The 24,851-nt window shown below is 41.0% G+C and overlaps 1 long non-coding RNA gene across 1 annotated transcript; it reads left to right on the forward strand.

Annotated features, from left to right (window-relative positions):
• The first annotated feature begins 533 nt into the window (after positions 1 to 533).
• LOC129761862 (uncharacterized) lies at positions 534 to 24,198 on the forward strand. Its single transcript, XR_008740489.1, has 4 exons — positions 534 to 605; positions 1,091 to 1,182; positions 1,259 to 1,402; positions 24,013 to 24,198. It is a non-coding gene; the product is annotated as an uncharacterized LOC129761862 (long non-coding RNA).
• Positions 24,199 to 24,851: the final 653 nt, after the last annotated feature.

Raw genomic sequence — 24,851 nt, forward strand, 5'->3', positions numbered from 1 at the left:
CGCGATCACCGACGGAGCCGATTATCACGCTGGAACGTCCGAACATCGTCTGGGTACTAAAATCCTGCTGTTCCTTCTTTTTATAATTGCATGCAGGGAAAACATAGAAAGTTTCCACCTGAGCCTGAGCCGTAGATACATTTGTCCTGGCAAGTCTTCGGACGGTTTTTTTTCTGCTCTCTTGACCTCCCACCTCCCCTCGTCATCGTGTCGGGGCAGCCTAATGCAGCCGAGCCGAGGCCGCGCACTACTCAGGTGAAGAAGCCCCCAAAAGGCGCGCGTAACGATACACGCGTATCGCGCGTCCTGTCGTTCGTTGTTCCCCCCAGGGGCGTACTGCTGGCGGCTTTTCCCCGCATATATGTGCACCCGAGCGGGATGGGGCGCGGGACGGACAGGACAGGAGGGAGAAAAAAAACCTATACCTGTGTCGATAGTTAAAATCCTATTCGAAACCCTTAATTTAATATCGGTAATAAGTTGGAGGTCTCGTTTTGTGACTTTCTTTTTTGCTACTCACTCTTGCCACATTGGGTGGAATTGTAGTTGTAGTTTGTGTGTCGATCGTTGGGAAATGTGAAGTGGGACGAGAATTTGCATGAAGAGTAAGTTTTTTTTTCAAAACGAGATTGAGTACAATAGCTGAACATTGTTGGACATTGTTCGATTCTTAAGATTTTATCTGCCTAGAGCCTAGACAAATTGATCCCCCCCATCCTGAGAAAAAAGCAATGTCTTTTGATAAACTTTGATAAACTAACCGTAGCTGGTTTGCTGGTGTGTAATTTGTGAATCTAATACTATTGGTTACTAGTTTCTTTGTATGGAAGAGAGATCTTTAACAAACAACAAACTAAACCATACATTTTGACGTGGTTCTAGGAACTTATTCCGAGTTGCAGTCAGATCAATTGCATTTTCATATCTAGAACAAATATTAAAACATCGATCATGCTTGGATTACAATTCATTTTAAAAGATGTAGAGTCAAGTTTCAATTAACAATATATCACTTTTATTATTTTAATTATTATTGTACTTTCTTTATGAAAAGTTTTACAGTCTACTGTATACACCACTATGTTTATAGGCGTTTCGGAGCATACCGAAGTCCTGTGTGGTGTTAACACCGCTGCATACTCTCATAAATATTACAGGGTGCATCAGGAAGAAAAATTTATGGTATTGCTTTCAAATCCAACTCTCAACTACTTTAAACAAAAATATCAATATTTTCGAATTCATCTATCTTTATTAGGCCCTTTCAAACTAATTTACTCGATGTTTTCTCCATGGCATCCTCAAGACGACGTCGGAAGCTAGAACACGCCGTTCGGAGGTAGTCCTCCGACATTGACTGCCATGTACGCGTTATTGCAGACCACAGGGTCTTCACACTAAGGTGAGAAGCTTTGCAGGCTTGTGCTCGAATGATCCTAGGGTTGAGATCCGAACTTTCAGGGGCTACAAATCTGTTCGCCAAAACTTCATCCATTGATTGTTGGGTCCGATTTGACGTGTGACAACGTGTAAAAAGTGGCGTTCTTTAGCTCTGGAAATGCGTGCAAGTCTTCTTTGATGATTGTTCGCATGGATTTTTCAGAAATGTTGCATTTCTTGGCAAGTCACCTGATTGCGAGCAATCTTTGCACGGGCCGATTTGATCACTAGGATCAACCTGTAGCGACTTTTTGATGCGATAAAATGTGGCCAGACGATATCCTACAATCTCTTTCAACGTCTTCTGGGCGAACAGCAAACTTGTAATCACTTTTTTGGCATGCATTTTCACAAAATAAACTAAAAACATGGAAGAATTCTGATGTTCTGATGCAGCAATTAAAAGTAAGCGTAAACAAATACACTGTCAACAGACAAAAGTAATTAGTTAAACAAATAACAAGACATGTCGGAAGAGATGGTGTGTTGTTTTAAATGCGATAAAGAGGAGAAAGACCCGAAAAAAAATATCGAGTGCACATATTGCCACAAATCCGTTCACTTTAAGTGCAATAACGTTAAAGGGAATGCCATCCGAAAGCTACGAGAGCAACCCTATTATTGTTCTTTGGAATGCTGTGAATTCTACCAGCGGATAACTGCTAATGTTAATGCAGAATCACAGGTACTCAACGATCTACGGCAAGTTTTGACGGAGGTGCGAGAAACCAGAAGCGAGATGCAGTTGGTCAAGCAAACGATAGGTGAAGTTGAAAAATACCAGAATTTCCTGTCGGAGAAGTTTGACACTCTGCTGTCCGAGCAAAAGACTTTGAAGGTGGATTATAACTTGCTGAAAACCAGCGTTCAATCGATATCAATGGACCAAAAATCATTGAGGGATCGTGTCGACCACCTAGAAGAAGAACTTGGTCGGGTTAATCGAGCTGCAGTCGCCAAAAATGCAATCATACTGGGGATTCCATCGAAAAGTGGCGAAAATACAACAGAAATAGTTCGGTCGTTGCTATATGATGCAATTGTGGAAACTCGTCGATTAATAACGAAAAGCTCTAATGCAACTGATGGCAAAGCAGCTCCAATTAGAGTATGTTTCAAGAATGATAAGATCAAGGAGGATCTGTTTGCAAAAAAGAAATTTCGTGGGCAGTTGCTCTCTTCTGACATGAATGAATCACTTTCTAACCCTGTATGGAGAATAGTTTTGAGGGATGAGCTAACTTCTCTATTTTTTTTTCTATCCCTTTTGTTTATTTTAGGCTCTGTAGCATTTTTTTAGCTGTAACAGAGCCGAATTTTAATCGTGTACATGCCACATATTTATCATATCTATATTTATTAGCACATTACACAGGTTTCATTTTTCGGCGTTAAAGTATTCTCGTCTATAACATTGCAAATGGTACACATTTACACAGTAGCCATTTAGGCGTAAGAGTGTTCTATCTGTTCTTTCATTATCCAGTTAGACCGGACATCGGAGACAGTTGATTGATCATTGTTGAGTTATTTATAGAACAGCAGCCCGATGTGTCTTGCAGAGCAGAGCAGTTATATGGATGAATCGATCTTATTTCGACCGTGGATCGATCCGATGATTGCTGATGATTGTTGCGTGGACGTAGTTATTCTGTAACAACACAAAGATGGTCAATGAGGGCCCTGAGTTTTGAACTCACGATCAATCGCTTACTAAGCGAACGCGCAACCAATGTGGCTACGGAGACCCCCCGTGAGCTAACTTCGTTTGGAATGAAACTGTTGACCGAAGTCCGCGAACAAAAGGAACTTGCAGAGTGGAAGTTTATTTGGCCTGGTCGTAATGGAGCGGTTCTTGCAAAGCGTACTGAGAATTCGAAAGTTGCAGTTATTTGAAATCGAGCTGACCTTGAAATGTTGGAGAAGAATGGATCGAAGAGACAACGGAACTCATCAGGGAATTTGAATAGTCCTTCCTCGCCTGCGGGACCATCTCCAAAACGCTAGTGTTAGGAGTGGAATTTCGAATCGCTTTATACAAATTTAATTATTATATATGTATTGTAATAAGAGCTATATTTGTATTGAAGATTGGATCAAAAATAAACATACTTATAATACAAACTCCTCATTTAGAATACTCCAGTTCAACATACGAGGGATCAATGAGCTGACTAAATTTGACAGCTTGAAAGAAATACTGCATAGATATGAGAATCGTATTGATGTTATCGTGTTGGGTGAAACCTGGCTTAAAGCTGACCGAACGAATCTGTACCAAATCGATGGATATAGAGGACTAGCTAACCCGGCAAACTTCGTCCCGCCCATTTACTTGATTAATTCTCGAGTAATGCAGAAATTTGTGTTTTATTTGTATGGCAGCCACCCCTAAGAGAGGGGGGTGGGGTATCTAACTACCATAGAAACATTCATTGCACCCTAAAGTTTCCATATGCCTAATTTGGTTTAATTTGCTTGATTAATTCTCGGGTAATGCAAAAATTTGTGTTTCATTTGTACGGCAGCCCCCTCTAAGAGAGGGGGAAGGAGTATCTTAACACCATAGAAACATTTATTGCATCCTAAAACCTCCACATGCCAAATTTGGTTTCATTTGCTTGATTAGTTCTCGAGTAATGCAGAAATTTGTGTTTCATTTGTATGGCAGCCCCTCCTTTGAGTGGAGGAAGGACTGTCTAACCATCATAGAAACATTCATTGCACCCTAAAACTTTCACATGCCAACTTTGGTTTCGTTTGCTTGGTTAATTTCCGAGTAATGCAGAAATTTGTGTTTCATTTGTATGGCAGCCCCCCCTTAGAGAGGGGGAGGGGTCTCAAAATATCACGAAAACCTTCCCCGGCCCCAAAAACCCCTACATACCAATTTTCATGTCGATCGGTTCAGTAGTTTCCAAGTCTATAAGAATCAGACAGACAGACAGACATCACTCCATTTTTATATATATAGATAGATAGATAGAATAGATAGAATAGATATATAGATAGATTATTCTCTTACCGAGACAGTTCTAACGGTGGACTAGCTGTGTTTGTGCACAAAGAGCTAGATGTTGATGTGTGTTGAAATGTAACGATGGATGGATTTCATCACATACATTGTCGATTGAAATCACAGGGAAAGGCAACTAATTTGTATGCGGTCTATAGACCTCCTTATTTTGATGCCAGAAAATTTTTGTATGAAATAGATAATATGGTCTCGGAATCAAACCGTCAAAAACTTCAGTCCTGTTTGAGCAATTTTTCACGCGGACAACGAACACGATCTCCTCATATGACCTCACAAGTCACATTGACTGGAAAAAATATGCGGACGCGATTGCTCTAGCCATCAATTCCAGAGATGGTTTGCCTCCATCGGAGGAGTATAACTTCATTTCTCGTTTGATCTGTGACAGCGCGGTTCGCGCTCAAACGAAACCCATCCCAGGTTCCACTATTCGTCGAAGGCCTCCCAATCTATGGTGGGATAGTCAGTGTTCCAAGCTTTATCAGGATAAATCGAATGCATTTAAAGCTTTTCGGAAACGTGGAACCATTGAAAATTTTCAGTCGTATTTGAACCTTGAAAATCAATTTAAAAACTTGATCAAAAGGAAAAACGTGCTTATTGGCGAAATTTTGTGGGAGGTTTGTCACGAGAAACGTCAATGAAAAAATTATGGAAAGTGGCTCGAAACATGAGAAATCGCTCTTCAACGAATGAAAGCGAAGAATATTCACATCGATAGATTTTTAATTTTGCGCGGAAGGTTTGTCCCGATTCCGCTCCCGTGCAAAAAATTGTTCGAGATATACCACAAGATAGGTGCGATCTTGACTCCGAGTTTTCGATGGTAGAATTCTCTCTTGCTCTCCTTTCATGTAACAATTCTGCTCAGGGATCGGATAGAATTAAGTTCAACTTGCTGAAAAACCTCCCTGATGTGGCGAAACATCGCTTGTTGAATTTATTCAATCGGTTTCTGGAGCATAATATTGTTCCAGATGATTGGAGACAAGTACGAGTTATAGCTATTCAAAAACCCGGAAAACCCGCGTCCGACTTCAATTCGTACCGCCCAATAGCAATGCTGTCTTGTATACGGAAATTGTTGGAGAAAATGATCTTGTTTCGCCTTGATCGATGGGTTGAAACGAATGGCCTACTCTCAGATACACAATATGGGTTCCGCAGGGGCATGGGGACGAATGATTGTCTTGCGTTGCTTTCTTCAGAAATTCAAATGGCTTACGCCGAAAAAAAACAAATGGCTTCAGTATTCTTGGACATAAAGGGGGCCTTTGATTCAGTTTCAATAGAGGTCCTGTCAGACAAATTACACTCTCGGGGTCTGCCGCCTCTATTGAATAATATGTTATATAACTTGCTTTGTGAGAAACATTTGAATTTTTCTCACGGGGATTCGACAGTAAGTCGGGTCTCCTACATGGGCCTCCCCCAGGGCTCATGTTTAAGCCCCCTTTTGTACAACTTCTATGTAAGCGACATCGTCAATTGTCTTACACAAAATTGCAGCCTAAGACAACTTGCAGATGACGGAGTGGTGTCTGTCGTTTTTCAACCTGGGCCATTGGGCTAGGGATCGAATTCTCCACGGAGAAAACAGAGATGGTGGTTTTTTCTAGGAAGCATAAACCAGCAAAACCAAAGCTTCAACTTTTGGGTAAACCGATCACTCATGCTATGTCATTCAAGTATCTTGGGGTCTGGTTCGACTCTAAATGTACTTGGGGGGCCCATATTAGGTATCTGAGTAAAAAATGCCAACAAAGAATAAACTTTCTCCGTACAATTACCGGCACCTGGTGGGGAGCCCATCCCGAAGATCTTATAATGTTGTATCGAACAACTATTCTCTCAGTGATGGAGTATGGCAGTTTCTGTTTTCAATCAGCTGTCCAAACACATCTCATTAAACTCGAGCGAATTCAGTATCTTTGTCTCCGTATTGCGTTGGGATGTATGTCCTCAACGCATACCATGAGTCTCGAGGTTTTGGCAGGCGTACTCCCACTAAAAGATTGCTTCAATTTATTATCTCTTCGGTTCCTCATCCGGTGTAAGGTTATGAATCCATTGGTGATCGGAAATTTTGAGCAACTGATCGAGCTAAATTTTCACTCTGGATTCATGAGTTCATATCATGAATTCATCTCCATGCAGGTTGATCCTTCTTCGTATATTCCCAACCGCGTTTGTTTTCCTGACTACATCAATTCCTCTGTACATTTTGATCTGTTCATGAAGGAGAAAATCCATGAAGTTCCAGATTATCTTCGATCGGGGATCGTTCCTACGATCTTCAATGCAAAGTATGGGCGTATCAATGGTGATAATATGTATTTACTGATGGGTCCTCTATGAATGAGTCCACAGGATTTGGAGTGTTCATAGTATTTTTTAGCACCTCACAAGTCTTCAGTATCCTTGCTCAGTATATATTGCTGAATTGGCAGCAATACACTGGGCGCTGGACAGCGTCGCCTCACGATCTGTTGAACACTATTACATTGTAACGGATAGTCTTAGTTCTGTCGAAGCTATCCGTTCAGTGAGGCCGGAAAAGCACTCGCCGTACTTCCTTGAGAGAATACGAAAAATTTTGAGTGCTTTATCCAGACGCTGTTATGTCATTACCTTTGTGTGGGTCCCTTCTCATTGCTCAATTCCGGGTAATGAGAGGGCTGACTCATTAGCAAAGGTAGGTGCGATTGAAGGCGATATTTATCAGCGTCAAATCGCCTTCAATAAATTTTATTCTTTAGTCCGCAAAAATACCATAGTTAACTGGCAACGCAAATGGAACGAAGATGAATTGGGCCGGTGGCTCCACTCGATTATCCCTAAGGTTAGCCTCAAACCATGGTTCAAAAGTCTGGACTTGAGTCGGGACTTTATTCGAACACTCTCCCGACTCATGTCAAATCATTGTTCGTTAGACGCGCTACTCTTTCGTTTCAATCTGGCCGGCAGCAATCTTTGCGTTTGTGGCCGAGGTTACCACGACATCGAACACGTTGTTTGGTCGTGTGAGGTGAATCTTGTCGCCAGATCGAATTTAGAAAACTCCCTTCGGGCTAGAGGAAGGCAGCCCAATGTGCCGGTGAGAGATGTGTTGGCTCGGTTAGACCTTGATTACATGTCCCAAATATATGTTTTTCTTAGAGCTATCGATGTTCGTGTGTGATTATCCTTATATCCTTATACCCTCCTTTTCTTCCTTTGTGAGTAAATGGTCCCCTTGCTATAAACAGAAGAATAAGTTGAAATGTAAATTAACAATAGATGTACGAATAGATTTAAGAATTGAGTGTGTGTGATTATCAATATTGTAATAATTTTCTCATATCCCTTCCTTTTCCTGAGAAAATATGTCACCCTTCTAATCTCGAGCCCACCGCGAGTAATCGGTTTCTCACATTACTAACCATAGATTTAAGAAAATTGTTTATATATATGGTTTTTAAAAATATATTTAAGAATTCGGCTCCTTCAAACTTATGTAATTGAGCCTGTAAAAATAAACGAATTAATAAAAAAAAACTATAGAATAGGATAGTATGCTTCCTTTAAAGAGATTTGTTCTCACTGGAAGCGTATAATTTGTTGTAATCTATCTTGAATAAAGATAGATAAAAAATAAACCTATTATTAAAGTTTCAAAATTTCCGCATTTTTCCTGCCACATCTTGCAGTGGATTGCTTAGGCCGGCATTCTGAAGGTAGGGTCAAAAGTCGGGATTGGATGATTATTCTATTGTTTCTATTATAAAACATCCTAGTGCATGTTTTGGCAACAGTTTGCCGGTGTTCACTGTGGTTTAGGATGTTTTCAATCTTATCCAGCCCTCACCTTGACTGTCTGGGCAAAATTTTCTGAAACGGTGACCTTGGCAACATCACGTGTTGAAATATTGGGATTTCGAGAGAATTTTCCATTTTTTCTCTTCCTGCTTGATGCTCTTGCTTTCTGTTCAACTCCGCCGTGAATAGATCCTAGAACCTATTCAACACTCTTAAGACGGTTGAATTACAGATCCTCAGTATTTTCCCAAAGCACGATGGAACATCTCAAGATTTTTCATATGAGCATATATATTTTTTTTACTCCTTTCCACTTGATTCACTTCTATCCTGGCCGAAACAAATACCTATTCAACTACACCAATCATAGGATGTAAACAATACACTTCAAAGAGAAACTATGAAAAATTAGATTGATTTCCACCCAGTAGGCCGGTTGTAGGTGTTGAACTCTAGCCGCTTTTCGATGTGGATGAGTGTTTGTATTTATCGATGGTTTTTTGCGCTTAGAGTTTTCAAAACATCTTCGTTTTTAATCAAAATTACAACGCAAACATGGCTTCCATTCGTATCGTGAGCGAATTTCACAGATATTTAAGCGATTTTTTTGCCGTCCCGGTACGTTGTTTGTTATTGACTTCAACATCATCACTTTTGCATCGTCCCTTACATGTTATATCTGAAGGAATTATAAATATTTTACAGATTTTCAACGATATTGCGCGCCTGCAATGAAAATTTTTCTTCATTTGTTTTCTGGAGCGTTTTTTTCGGGCAGGTAAAAAATAATACAAGCTTATGAAGTTTAAGCAATGTACTTTAATATATCTTTTGTCCAAATATGATATTTCTTCATTTCTGTCAACTCTCGTGTACAAGATCGTATGTTAAAAGAATAACTCGGTCGTATGGTCATCTTGGGTGAAAGTTTAATGATCTTGGTTCCTCAATGAAGAGACTGGCTTAACTCCATTGGTTTTAGAGAACCCTTCATCGAGCTACTCACGTAAGCCCATTTTTTTTCTATTTTTTTTAATAATTCGTTTATTTTTACAGGCTCAGTTACATAAGTTTGAAGGACCCGAATTCTTAACTATATTTTTATAACTATATATATATATATATAGACAATTTCCTAATTTTATGGTTAGTAAGGTAGAGAACCGATTACTCGCGGTTGACTCGAGTTTAGAAGGGTGGCATATTTTTTTTTCCAGGAAAAGGATGGGATATAAGGATTGTAACAATGTTGATTGTGTGCTCCCGTGGCCGAGTGGTTAGCGTCATAACTAACATGCCGGGTGTTCGGGTTCGATTCCCGTTCTGGTCGGGGGAATTTTTCGTCAAAGAAATTTCCTCCGACTTGCACTGTGATCACGCGTATTCTAGAGCTTGCCACTCAGAATGCATTCAAGGCGTGTTATTTGGCATAAAAATCTCAACTAAGTACTAATAAAAATGACGCAAGTAATACTACGTTGAGACGGCGAAGTTCCTCTAGGAACGTTAGTGCCATTGAAGAAGAAGAAGAACAATGTTGATTATCAAACTCAATTCAAACATAGTAGAGGCAGTCCTCTCATCACCCGGAATTGAGCAATGTGAAGGGACCTAGCCAAACGTATGCATATAACAGTGTCTGGAAAAAGCACTCGAAAGTTTCGAGTCGAAACTTCTCGTATCTTCTCGAAGAAGTACGGCGATTGCTTTTCCGGCCTCACTGAACGGATAGCTTCGACAGAGCTAAGACTATCCGTTTCTATGTAATAGTTTTCAACAGGTCGTGGACTGAAGATTGTGGCAGGTGCTAAAATTTTCGTTGAACACTCCAAATCCTGTGAACTCATGCATAGCCATGCATTTACCATCAGTAAAGTACATGTTATTACAATTGATACGCTCATACTTTACATCGAAGATCGTTGAAACGATCCCCGATCGATGATAATCTTAAATTCCATGGATATCTTGCTTCATGGACAGATCAAAATGCACAAAGGAATTGATGAATCCAGGACTCATGAATCCAGAGTGAAAATTTAGCTCGATCAGTTGCACCAAATTTACGATCGCCAATGCACAATAGTCCAGGAGGTGCATTTAAGTGGAAATTAGCATTTAGAGCTCCACAGTTATTCTCTAGACAAAAACTGACTTCGACAAAGTTGTTACACATGATAGAGCGCTCATTTTTATTTTATCCAAAATAGGGTGACCACAATTGTCGATGAAATAAAAAATCTAACTTTTTTATCTCTATAGATAGAGATATACCTAGTTCGACAATGTTGTAATCCTTATTATTTGAGACATCTTTGTAGAACAAAGTTTTTTTTCTATCTCTTGAAATAACCGATATAGCGCCTTTTTTCTAATTTGCGTTAGGGACACCATAAAAAAACTGTTTTTGGTTCTAACTTTCATATTTCAAATTCTACATACAAATTGTCTTCGAAAGACTTTTAGAGCTTACTAATACAAACATTTTGCGATGCAGAACTTGTCAATATCTAAACTTCACTCAAAGTCATTGATAGTTTCTTCCCAAAAAAGTTGTACCAAGACAGTTTTGATGTAGAATTTTAAATATGAAAGTTAGAGCAATAACTTTGAGTGAAGTTGAGACATTGACAAGTTCTGCATCGCAAAATGTTTGCATTATTATGTTCTAAAAGTCTTTTGAAGACAGTTTGTATGTAGAATTTGAAATATAAAAGTTTTTTTTCCATAGTGACCCTAACGCAACTTAGAAAAAAGGCGCTTTGTCGGTTATTTCAAGAGATAGAAAAAAACTTTGCTCTACAAAGATGTCTCAAAATACTGGGATTACAACATTGTTGAACTATGTTTACCTCTATCTATGGAGATAAGAAAGATAATAAAATTTTAGTCACCCTATTTTTAAGAACATGAAAATGAGCGCTCTATCATATGTAACAACTTTGTCGAAGACAGTTTTTGTCTAGAAAATAACTGTCGAGTTCTAAATGCTGATTTCCACTTAAATGCACCTCCTGGACCATTGTGCAATGGGTTCATAACGTTACACCGGATGAGGAACCGAAGAGATAATAAATTGAAGCGATCTTTTAGTGGCCTGCCAAAACCTTGAGACTCATGGTGTGCGTTGAGGGCATACATCTCAACGCAATACGGGACAAAGATGTTGAATTCGCTCGAGTTTAATGAGGTATGTTTTGGCAGCTGATTGAAAACAGAAATCGCCATACTCCATCATTGAGAGAAGAGATACAACATTATAAAATTTTCGGGATGGGCTCCCCAACAGGTACCGGTAATTGTACGTAGAATCTCAGATACTCAATATGGACTCTCCAAGTAGATTTGGAGTCGAACCAAAAGTCCATATGGCTCCGAGATAATAGCAACGTCGCACTTAGTTTACGCTACAGATTGCCTTAGCAGCTGTTGAGCTGTTTCACAGTGGCTGAAGTTTATCTGGGTTACCTCTATCCGGTTTTTGATGCCAGCGCCACTTTGAAGACTGGACAATTTGAGCCACCCGTAACGTGGTCATTTTCGTTCTCGGTAGAGCAGAGCATGCATCTTGGTGGTTTATTGCACTCTCTGGCTAAGTGCCCGTTTTCCCCACATCTCAAGCAGAGCTTTGATCTATCTACGCTCTGGCAATTCCTGGCTTGGTGGCCGAAGTCCATGGCCTAATTTTGGCCGTCTCACCTAGTGAATTCTCAACGAGCTCTTTAAACACCGACCTTTCAATAGCCGGGTCTTCGTTTAACTCAAGCAACATTTCGCAGTTCTGCGCCTCACTTTTTACACATTCTCTCCGAGGTTTTTTGGAGACGGGTCAGCTTACATCTTCCGTCAGTATATAGCAATTCACTAGCTTTGCTTACGATTAGAGCTTCTGGTTTCTGCCTTTCTTTCCAGAGCTTCGGAGTATTTTCCTTTGATTGTTCGGCTCTAGGCCATTTCTCTACTATTTGCCACTCGTTCGAGTCTTCATCGATAGGTTTTTCTTCTGCGTTAACACAGGTGTTTGCCTCGTCCTTTTGGCAGTAGTCGAATGAGTGGATTCTTCGATTTGTGTTCTTGCAGAATTTTTGTGATATTTTCCCTGGCCTCTTTCAGAGAACTCTCTACCATTTCAGCTCTTGCCCTCCAATTCTGCTGCTCACGTTCGGCTGCTCCGGGTGTGGACCAAATTTTTATGGTGAGTGTCCTTATGACAGCATGTACATTACTACGGTTCTTGATGGACTCGTAGAGTTCCTCGCTCGCTTTTTTTTTGCCTCACTCAGCTTGGTTTTTTTTTGTTATGTTGTCTGTTCCGCTTGAGATTTACTTAGGTGAGCGTGTGTGCCAACACCGATGACCGCATTACCTGATGCCTTCTTGCGAAAATGCTCATCTTTTTCGTTCTTAGTTCCTTGTATTGTACAAAAACTGTTTGTCACTCAACATCGAGTCCATACGTGTTTGGGTCCCAACTCCGAGTCGCTATCTCCGCTCGTTGTACAAAGTCGCTTTCAGTGATCCCATGGTTATTTGTGCAAGTAGTGAGGCCAGGTAAGGGTTGACAAGGGCCTTCATGGGGACTGTGTTTAGAGCCGGATCAGACTATGTCAGGAATGATACATCTGAGCCTCGTACCTAGTGTCTAAGCCTAGACGAGATTCGAACGTACCTGGAGTCCTGGCAAGGTATTTACTGGGACAGCCGCACTATTACCCCACACGTCATTTCAGGAAAGTGTCACTCTTGCTTACTCAGGAAGCAGAATAGCACGACTGACAGCCTTTAGCGTCGAATGTTACCCGTTTCCGTGTCGTGTCCGTTTTCCATGTCATACCAGTATAATATGTCGTAATAAGGATCTTAATGGCTTCGATCCTGATGTGACTAGCACTCCTTTCGTTGCGGTATTTCCCCCGTGCAGCCTCCTGAAGGCTTTACAATGTCCTTACTCGCGTTGTCACCGCCTTCTACGACAGGGACAGGGACCAAGAACCCTCAAGTACTATTCTTGGCCGGCAGTTCCACGGCTCACCGTGGCAGACCCAATCAGTGGTCTGCCGCTCAACAAGTGCCCCGGGTTAGAGCGAGCTCTTGGTTGGAGTCGATCGGTAGAGGAGCGATTGGATGCGAGTTGAGGATCGCTTGTACAAGTGTGCAGTTTGGAGTTCGAACTCCGTGAGCTGGGCATCGCCCATGATTTCACGAAGCAAGGTCTTCACGGATTTGACGCAGGTTTCTCAAGCTCCACCAAACTACCTGTTCCTCTGCTATCTTTTGTTTAGGCTGCTGGAACGTAAAGAACTTGCTTGAAGAAATCAAGGGCAATACCCAACAGCTCAACACCGACGCTTGGCACCCACGAATGTTGTGGCGTTATCGCAATATATGTACATTGGTTCCCTTCTGGACCCGGTGAATCGACGAAGACTGTGAATGCACCGTAGGTGCGGTCAGAGACCAACTCTAGATGAGCTGCTTCTGTTGCCCGTCCACGATATATGCAGGGGCGTGCGAAGGAAGATATGACCTACAAGATCTATGCCGACATTCTGAAACGGGTGCGCCTAGATGTCTCCTAAGTTGCCCGAGAGTTTTCCAGGGGCCAGAATCATTGAAAGAGGAACGACAGAAGTAATCCAGGGGTCTCCAGGTGCTCTTTCGTCGCGATCATTTCGGTCAACCGGAAGGAAGAGATGTTGTTTTGAGCGTAGTGTAGCCGATAATTAAAAAAAAAATGTTTGATTTCCAACAAATCTTATGAAATTTATGTTCTGATGTTCTTCTGATGATGTCTGTGAAATTTCTACCTGGAGTGGCTGTAGGGCAGTGTGATCGGTTTTTCAGCTTTCTCAATGTTCTGTAGGGATAGCTCCTTCGGAGCGCCTCCCATTTTATGCTTTATTTGTGTGCGACACATGTCTTTTTAAGAAGAGACCGCTTTCATAGCTTAAAACCAGCATGCCATTCCGTTCTTCCATCACGGAATACTTACGAGGGTCGAATCGTGATTCCACTTTTGTACGAGTCTGTCGTTCAACAACGGCTGTCTAGCCTTATTTAATACGACATTGGCGACCTCCACGCCTTACATCATCTCGAGGCTTTGCGTCAACTTTTGAGTTCCGATTCCTCGTGTCGAGCGAGTTATCATCGATAGTTGTTTTTCCACAGCAATGCAGAGAGTCCTCATCTGATTTGAATACCCGCGATTAACTATACCTATAATGGAATGCGCTACAGCGCTATATGCAATTCAATTCCTCTCGGAAGTTTATTCCATTTGCAGACGCTGTGATAATGGCTTTTTCACCAGTTTCATGCAATTATCTGCTATACCGTTCTACTGAGAAAAAAGTGGAATTTATACCACGTTCGAGACGGTATTGCATTTTCCATTAAAGGGGGACCGTTGTCTGATTTCAAGACCTCCGGGTAGCCCTCCTTTCGAAACACCTCATCCAAGATCTTTCCTGTATGCTCGCCGATTTGACGATCAAGAATTTAAAGCGATGGTCCACAGTAAACAACACCGATCTACCACCGAATTTAGAGTTAGAAGCCGTTGAAGTCTGAATTGATGATCTCCCATGCCCCATGTGGGGCAAGAACCCGTGCCATTGCACAATGGTCCAGGAGGTGCATTTAAGTGAAAATTAGCATTTAGAGCTTGACAGTTGTTCTCTAGACAAAAACTGTCTTAGACAAAGCTGTTACTCATGATAGAGCCCTCGTTTTTATGTTGTCAGAAATAGGGTGACCAAAATTGTCGATGAAATTAAATATCGAACTTTCTTATCTTCATAGATAGAGGTGAAAATAGTTCGACAATGTTGTAGCTCCAATTATTTGAGACATCTTTGTAGAACAAAGTTTTTCTCTATCTCTTGAAACCTTTACTTAACGTAACTTAAGACGCGTCCACATTACGCCAATCGGCCTTGGCCGCCCGGTAAAGCCGACTCAATGTGGACGTACCGCCCGGGCTTGCTGACGTGCCGAAAACCGACTCGAATCAAACCGAACCCAACCCGAAACAAGTGGGTCCGGTTCGAGAAAGTCGAACCAAAACAAAACGAAGTGAATTAGCGTTGACTACATTGTGCTTTGTGTGTTCGTGACGACTTCGTGCATCGGACGGGACTCCGGCTTCGTGCACCCGATGGGGCGTCCACATTACATAACGAATCGAATATGCCGTCTGGTACAGACCGATCGGCATCATTCGGCATGATGTGGACGCGCCTTTAGGGTCACCATGAAAAAAACTGTTTTTTTGCTCTAACTTTTATATTTCAAATTTTACATGCAAACTGTCTTCGAAAGACTTTTAGAGCTTATTAATACAAACATTTTTCGATGCAGAACTTGTCAATATCTTAACTTTACTCAAAGTTATTGATATTTCTTCCCAAAAAACATGCTCTTTTCATTTGTTTGTCATTCTTTCTGGGGAAAACATAAAAAATGTTTGTTGGCGGAATATGAAAGAACAGATTTTGTTCTATATAATATGTGATTTTCAAAACTATGTTATTTTTTGTGTTTGAGTAAATTAAAATTGGAATCATGAGTTTTTGGATGAACACCCATCAATAACTTTGAGCAGGATTAAGATATTGACATGTTCTGCATTGCAAAATGTTGGTATTGACAGGCTCTAAAAGTCGTACGAAGACCATTTTGATGTAGTATTCTAACTATATCTCCTGGACCATTGTGCATTGGAGTGGGCTTCTCAGTTCTACCGTTGATTGCGCAAAAATGAAATGATTTCATCCAGTCCTCCGCATCCTTCTTCATACTCTTCATACCAAACTCGTAATCTCAACTTATTTTTCGCGTGGTATTCTCGATCCACCATCGTATACAATCAGCACATCTATCAAACGCGGTTGTCTCAATCCGCTATTGTTCGTTCTAACCATCGCGGTCTTCTCGATCCGCTACTCCAATAAAAACGCGGTCGTCTCGATCCGCTACAACATATAAACAGCCACCGTATGCAGCTTCAAATGATTCGCTGCGGCCATTATATTCTGGATCTCAAGTGAGTGGCATTTCCGAAGCGCCGTGTAGCGTTGTACCAGTTGCTATCCAGCTGCAGCAAGAGCTGTTGCCGTTTCGGGAGTGTGACGACGTAGCGTCCTCCAGTTTTCACGTTGCGTTTATCAGGAAATGCTCCTCACAGGATTCGGGTGGCGACCATTCCTTCAAATGATTCAAATGATCTTCTTCCAACTTCAGCTCATCGATTGTGGCAGGAATTGCTGAATATGACAGTTTCGTGAATCTTGCTGGTCATGTTCTTGCAGCTCGCATTCGGTGTTCTGGAGCTGGAGAAGGTTATTACTGAGAAATATTCGTCCGTCATTGAGAATCATACTAATAATCTTAATGTGGAGCCCGTGAATTGTTCTCTCCTAGATAATGAGATTAGGCAGAAAGACCAAGAAGGAGAATGCGGTGTTTCGGCGATCTGATAGATGACAGAGGGTTATTCCAGGACTAATGAGAGAAGTGTCCAATAGAAATCGAGATTGTTAAGGACTGATTGGAATTGATTGTAGCCAAGTGTTAGGGTTCGCTAAAGGTTATTTCAACGATTGTATGTTTGATTGTGGCTAATGATAAGGTATTCGAGTACTTCCATGAAGTACAGACGCTGATAACGGTCTAGCTCGATGGGAAGATAAGTTGACTGCGTTTTGACAACATAGGTTATTATCGAAGCAAGATGTTCGACTCGTTTTTCAAGCGTAAGGGTATCCAGGTGGACTCTCCATCTCCGCTGGTTACCCTTCTGCTTAGAAGACGAGTCGAATATACATAGCGGAACTCGATGGAGTCGGCGAACGTATGAGTCGCATTGAGTGACTCCGGTACAAACAAACCTTTCTCGGAGAGATTCATTCATCTGCATGATGCCGGTTTCGTGGAATCCGATTTATCAAGAAGCAGAAGAAGACTGTTTCGTCCGGTGAAGACATCAATGGGTCTTGAGGGTGATCTCGTAGAAGACACTCCGTCTGAGAAAGGTGTCGTTGAAGACGAATTGAAGAGTGAAGTCGATATCAGTGGAATGGATGAGAAGTTCAACGATAGGACGTAAAACGTGATCACAGATTACGATGTGATGAAGAAATGTACGATGTACGTAAGCGAATGCGACTGGAGCAGATGAAGAGTGATCGTGAACGAGGAAATGAAATCAAATAAGACTCGGTTTTCTGAGAAGTCATAATGACCAGTGCAGGCGAGACGTTGAGAAGGCTAAATGTATTTTTGTTTTTATGTGGACACCATTGACTGATTGTCAATTCGTCGTCAAGAGCAGTGAAGATCGTGAGAGCCTGTTTATACAGTGATTTCGGAATGACAGATATTAGAGTCGTTAGATGTTTATGCGAATTAGTAATCGGAAATATCTCGAGGATCTTCGGTGATGGCTTGGAATGACCGTTTGCAAGCCATGGGAAGAGTCGACTGCCATGGAGACCTGTCTGAAGCTAAAGGAAGGGAGAGTCCGGACCTAGAAGCCTTGCCAGAAGCTAATTGGCTGTCCAACATATGTTTCGATGACAAAAAAACTTAATTTTGCTGTGTCTGTTAACTCCGGCTTCCCGCAACGAGATCATTACAGAGGCTTCTTGTTTTTTAATCGTTACGGTATTCACTGACATGGTGAGAATTTTATTCTATTCCGAAGAAGCTGTTAAATGGACTTCTAGGGGTTGGAGTGAAATACACGGTTCTTTATAAATTGTCCTCAAGAATCGGATTTGGGTGGTTATTAGGTTCCCAAGTCCGAATCAAAATTAGCAATAACTGAGTTCTAGAAAAGGGACGTCTGTAATCATTTCGAAAGAAGCACGCGTGGGAGCCAATAGTTCAAAAATCAATGGCTACGACTTTGAAACCCTACCCAGAATACAATTTCAATGATTTAAATAATATTACCCAAAGCATCTCTCGGGTCTTATAAACAGTTATCAACCAGAACTGAACACTTCTATCTGGATACTATCAGCAAAGTAGAAACCCACCTCATCGCGTACTCCGGAAAAGGAATCGAATAGAAAAATAACATTACGATTAGTTTCAATGCTGCTCTTTGACCTTACACGCAAAGCGACCGGAATTCGAATCACCGCTACCAAACTATCACCCGGTTTTCGCTCGGAACCGCGTCGGATTTTCTTCGCAACGGACAAGTGACATTAAACCATCACCACCTCCGCGACGCAGCCAATGTTTACAACTTGCGCAGCAAAAATTTGACAGCTGCGAATACCATATGTGTGCCGATGTTGACCGGAGCCAGTGGGTGGTACCCCGCTGGGGCGGGAACGCCCCCACGATACCTCCGGTCTCAGTTTATAAATTCTGCATCAGAGTGAATATCGAAACATTGAAGCTTTCGAAGTAATAATTTGAGAAATATTTGCAGGAAACAATTTGGAAGCGAGATTTTGGTCTCGTTGCCAAATGTGGCCTACCTGGCATAACAGATAAACTACGTGCAGGCTTGCGCAAAGTGTCAAAATGCCTCACTGCATCCGGTCATACCGTCGCTTTGAATATTCTGGACAATATATCGCTTCTTTAGAACATTTCTGTAAGTGACTATACCAAGCTATTGTGTCCCATTGTTTGTTTTCTGTAAATTTCTGTGGAAATTGAGTCGAGCCTCCCACTCAAATTGATGGTGTTTTGGATTAACTTGTGCAATGAGCCACGTTATCCATTAATTTACTCTCCCTCGTGGACAATCTTATAAAACGTGATTTTTCCCGGAGGACAATCCCCGGTGAGACAACACACCAATTGAACTAGAATGTCTTATGTAAATGAATGCCGCCTTAAAGCAGGGGGAATCAATACCCACACGCGAACATGGCGTGGGAGTGGATGCACATCGGCCGCTTATTGTTCGCAGGGAGAACTCTTGTTCGCGTGTGGCCACAAGTGGCAACGTTGAACATACACAAAAAAAATGAACGCAAACGTCGATCGGTTGGCGATTAATTTCCAGTCCGGAGGGGTGGTTGAGTGAGTCCCAACAATAGGCACCCACAATTAGTCAAAGTCCGTCCGTTACCAGAGCCCGATCAGCACATTGAAACGTCCATGTCTACAATGATGTCTTCAGACACCAGAGGACACACTAGACGAATCGTTCGAACATATCGTGTCGGTATCAGTGTCTCGAGAATGGATAATAGGTCCGGAAGAAATCGTATCAATACACGACCGTGGCGTTGGTGAACGAGGATGCAATCGGATAGGCGGGGAAGGAGAAACCCCGGAAGTTTTCGTCCGCGCTCTGCTCCTGTGCACGGAATTGGATGAGGTCGTTCGACTTTGTTCCCCAGAGGGAACAGGTGATTTGAGTGATACGAGAAACACGGTGTGCATTAGGCGATATGGTTGATTAGAAAGCAGTTGACTAGTTTCAGGTTTCGATCGTTAGATTCCGGATTCGGTCGTTCACTTCGGTGGAGTTGAACAACGGCTGAACCCATGTGGTAGTCAAAGTGGTGAAAATAAAACGAAAATAGAGTATAAGAAACTTAATCCAAGATAAGGTGTATATTTGTCTTACTCAAAAATTTACGTTTTCTTCATTATTCTCGAATGTTTTGCCTTTAATGATCCTTCAATTCAGGAGGAAGTTATAATGCAATGCTAAGTTCCCATTGCTGGTCGATAGATGGCTCTGGTAGTAATTACTGGTTGATTCCGACACATAAAAAATCCTAGACATAATGGTAAACATACTGTTCTGACACATTAGTGAATTTGTTTTGGTGTCATATACTTTGGTTTTATGAAAATGTATGATTATGTGCCAGATAATCGTCATTTGAGGGAAGTGTGGCTTTTTTTTCATCAATTCGAAAAGATAAAAACAGCAGCTGAAGCCCATCGAGAACTCCGAAAAGTATACGGAGAGTCTACACTCTGTCCAACTTCTATGAGACCACCCTGATTCTATTTCGTTGCAACACAAACAGTTACAATTTCAACAAGATACATTAATACATTGTTGAGTGCTTATAATAAAGTATATTTAACGTCAATTTCGTTCAAAAGAGTTGTTTGTTTATTTATTGTGCTTAAATATGATAATTTCAGCTGTCCAGTTTCTATAAGACCATTTCAAAATTCATTAGTATAATCGATGAAAAATTCAAAACGATCGGCTGATTTACATGTCAATAATTGGCAACCTTGCCATTTCGGCTGAAAACCTGGAAAATTCGTGTTGGAATACTATTTACCAAATGCTGCTGAACGATTTTCTCGATATTGTTCCCATGTTTCCGAACTTGCGACCTTGAGCTCTTCAATCGTGGTGTACCGTTTTCCCTCAGTGTAGATTCTGCCTACAAGGATCCCCCGAAGATTTTCAACAGGATTCAAGTCTGGAGAGCGAGCCGGTCCAAAAAATTAAGTTTTTGGTCCTTAATCCATTGCTTAGTTTCCTTGCTGATACGAATATGATATGATATGTAAATTTTTTGTGACGATATCCACGCAAAAACGGTAGGAGAGAGGATTCCAGAACATATATGTAATCCTTGAATTATATGAAAGCTATCTTAAGCTTTCCGGTTGTTCCTTCTTCCGTAAATCACGCCGGTACTCGTTGAAACCATCAGAACCATCCTAATTGAACTTGTCTTCGTCAGTGAAGATAACCTATACATTGAAGAACTTTTCGTTATGGTATATAGCAAAATGTATTCTGTTGGAAACATTCTTTGTCACAGCAGACCATGTCGCGTCTGAGTTTTGCCAAAGCTCACATCGTTAACCTTATAAACCCTCTTTATGTGACGATTTTTTACCAAAACTTGACGAATTGTCACCCGAGTAACATTTAAATTGAAATAAAGGGTGTGTCACATCAAATTGCATCACGGAAAAAACGCTGTAGAAATTTAATTTTTAGGAATTATATCTTCAGCTTTCGCTTATAATCAGATAAGAGTGTATAGATCACGTTGGCCATGCTTCACTGTCAATTTTTCGTAAATTTGGAAAAATGTCGTCGAACGAAAAAGAGCGTCGTGAATTAATCCTGTGCACTCATTTCGAGAATCCGGAGTTGTCACATCGGGACATCGGTAAGATGCTGGGAATCGTCCAATCCACGGTCAGCAGAGTACTAAAACGATACTTCGAGAACCTAACCATCGACCGGAAGGTGAAGAACGGCAAAAATGGATGCTCCATCAGTGAAAAAGATCACAAGCGCGAAGTTAAGCAGTTTAGACGTGATCCGAGAAGTTCGGTCCGGGATGTCGCCAATAAGCTGAATTTGTCAAGTTCATTCGTCCAGCGGACCAAGCAGCGGGAGGGCCTGCGTACATACAAGGTTCAGAAGGCTCCTAACCGCGACGAAAGGCAAAACATGGTGGGGAAGACGCGAGCCCGGAAGCTGTACACCGAAATGCTGACGAAGCCGCATTGCCTGGTAATGGACGACGAAACCTACGTCAAAGCGGACTTTCGTCAGCTGTCGGGCCTGTTGTTCTTCTCCGCAGAGGACAAATTCAGCGTTCCGGAGGAGATTCGCAAGCAGAAACTATCCAAGTTTGCCAAAAAGTACATGGTGTGGCAAGCGATCTGCTCTTGCGGAAAGCGGAGCGCCCCCTTCGTGATGACCGGCACGGTAAACGGGCAGGTTTACCTTAAGGAGTGCCTACAGAAGCGCTTACTACCACTATTGAAGCATCACGAGGGCCCGACCATCTTCTGGCCGGATCTCGCTTCGTGCCTCTATTCAAAGGACGTGTTGGAGTGGTACGAAGCCACCTTCGTGCCACAAAGGGAATGAACCCGCCCAACGCGCCGGAGCTTCGCCCAATAGAGAAATATTGGGCGATTATGAAGCAGGCCCTCCAGAAGAACCCAAAAGTTGTCAAATCGGAGGCGGACTTCAAGAGAAAATGGATTTCTGTTCAAAAAAAACTACAACCTGACGTTGTACAGAACCTTATGGACGGGGTAAAGAGGAAGGTGCGAGCATACGGGCTTGGGCTCGAAGTATGGATAAAAAGAAAATGCCAAAAGTTGTTTAATAGTTTTTATTTTACTGTCTAAAATTTTCAAAAGGATCGGTCTACTTGGCGAATTTCTACAGCGTTTTTTCCGTGATGCAATTTGATGTAACACACCCTTTATTGCTTCATTTGCATAAGCGATTTTGAGGTATTCGAAGCTGTTCTAGCTATTTCATGCTTATTCCGGTCAGAGAGCTTCGATTTACGTGGAGCTCTCTCCTTCTTACCGTATCCTTGAGGATTCGACAAATAATTGAGCAATACTTGATGGGATCGTTCAATCCGACGAGAAATTTCCCTGATACCAAAAGTTTGCATCGATTTGTCTTTTTTTTCTCTCCGTTAGCGCTTTTCCTTTTGGCATTTTCCAGATTTATTGATCAAAACAACTGAAACAACGGAAAATGTAACTAGTCTCATATAAACTTGACAGTTGAAAAATATGAAAACATTCGATTACGCTCAGCGCTTGCACACACACATATGAAAATCATGCAGTGTATGGTAGTCACCAATGCCAATGCACTAGAACATAAGTTGAAGCATTGTTTGTATACCCGAAGTTTACACGAAGCAGCTAGATCATCACCTGTTGGACAGAGTGCATTCTAAGTGGAATAACGTGTGTTGATAGGTTCCATCGACTCTAAGACGGTGATTCCATTTCGATCATTAACTTTCGAAGACGCTGGGTTGGAGGCATTTCTCGATAAGGATCCGTGCCAAACGCAAGAAGAGCTTGTTTCCGCTTTAGAAGTTACCTTCCGAGTCACTGCCAAGTGATGGCATGTGTTGAGAATGATTCAAAAGCAATGAACATAGGTTCCTTGGAGCTATGGAACGTAGAGCGTCTTTTCCCGCCTGTGAACAACTGCTCCAATGTTATAAATGTTATAAAATTTCGGAAGATTATTTTCTCATGAGAGAAACATGTGTTCTTCGTATCATATTTTTTCTGAGCTTTTTTTGTATTAATTATTCAGCCGAATGTAACATATGTTAAACAATTTTGTTTTTCGTTATTTTTGTATGCAAAAAATAATGAAATGTAGAGAGAGCAAAGAACACTTTTTGATAGCAGGAGTATGATGTGTTGAAAAACATAAATTAAATTTATGGTTCAGTTTATTCATCAAGAGACTATGGGCCTTATTCCCGTATACACTTCACGCTTCACGAAAACGAAATGATCGACACGTCATTGAACTTCGTTTTACGTGTTAAAGACCCAGCAAACATTAAATCGTATAATTTTGCACGTGCCAAGTTTTACAAGAAATCCGAATAAATCATAATCGCATATAATATCAATCAAAGTATGTATCGTGTATATTTGAAATCGCACAAAATGTAAAAACTCGATTTTATATACCATTATCAAATTAAGTCGCAATTCGGTATAATAAACATCAATTTTATGATGTACATTGTCGTAAAATATATTTAATCCGCATCATATGCGTATATTACGCTGATGCAGTTTGTGTGTCGTATAAGCGTATAATTTTAATCGATTCAGTACTGTAGTAAATCGTGTTGCATGTTGAAGAAAATCATGAAACAGTAAATCATATTAGATCCTAATAAAGAACATATTACATCATATTGAAATGTCAATGAAATGCTGATGCACTCGAAAGTTTTAACCGCTGTTGAATCAAATTTCAGATAGCCGCGCGAGATAGCTGGTGGATGATAATCCAGACGACCGGAGTTCGAACCCGCATCGGAGCAGTTTTCACCAAACATCAATCTGTGCCATTTTAAACATTCATATTCCTCTCCCAACACAAGTCAATCTAACAATTATTATTTCTACAAACATAAATACTCATATATAAAAATGGCGATTTGTGAGGCTATAATAAATATTTCACGAAAATATTTTGCTTGTTTTTTTTCTATGTCTGTAATAAATCGTATATGAGTGTGACAAAAGTGGTATTTGGTGCTTTGACAATTCATGAATATATTCATATTAGATCGTAATTCAATTCCAACATAATCGCTATTATAGCCGGTCAAAGTTGCATATTCATCCAAACAAATTCGGTAAACATTTGCCATGTATGTATATGGCCTCCACTTTTGCATGCATATGCCAGTTAGGCGCATTATATGCCAATCAAATTTTAGCGCATATGATGTTATATATACGCTTGTTATGCGATTTAATGTTTGCTGGGGAAGCGTCGAAGATAATAAGGGGTTTTTAGGCAGAATGAACTTTTTTCAAATAGAAATTATGAATGAAAATTAACTTCTCCGTATCAAATTAGCATTCAATGTGAATGGAAAATTTTGTTTTCTGCTTGTGGTAAAATAATCTCTCACAAAAATTTTATCTGAAGATAATTTGATATTATAATGATTAGTTTTAGTGGGAAAGTGTATAGAAAATAGGTTAAGTTAGGGTATGAAAGGGGTGCTTCAAGTGAATAAATATCGCCAAGAAAAAAAAAATCATTCAGACTTTAGCAATTTGAAACTGCCTTCTGGCTGGCTAT

The sequence above is a fragment of the Toxorhynchites rutilus genome, chromosome 1 (assembly GCF_029784135.1).
Source record: "Toxorhynchites rutilus septentrionalis strain SRP chromosome 1, ASM2978413v1, whole genome shotgun sequence".
Lineage (NCBI taxonomy): Eukaryota > Metazoa > Arthropoda > Insecta > Diptera > Culicidae > Toxorhynchites > Toxorhynchites rutilus.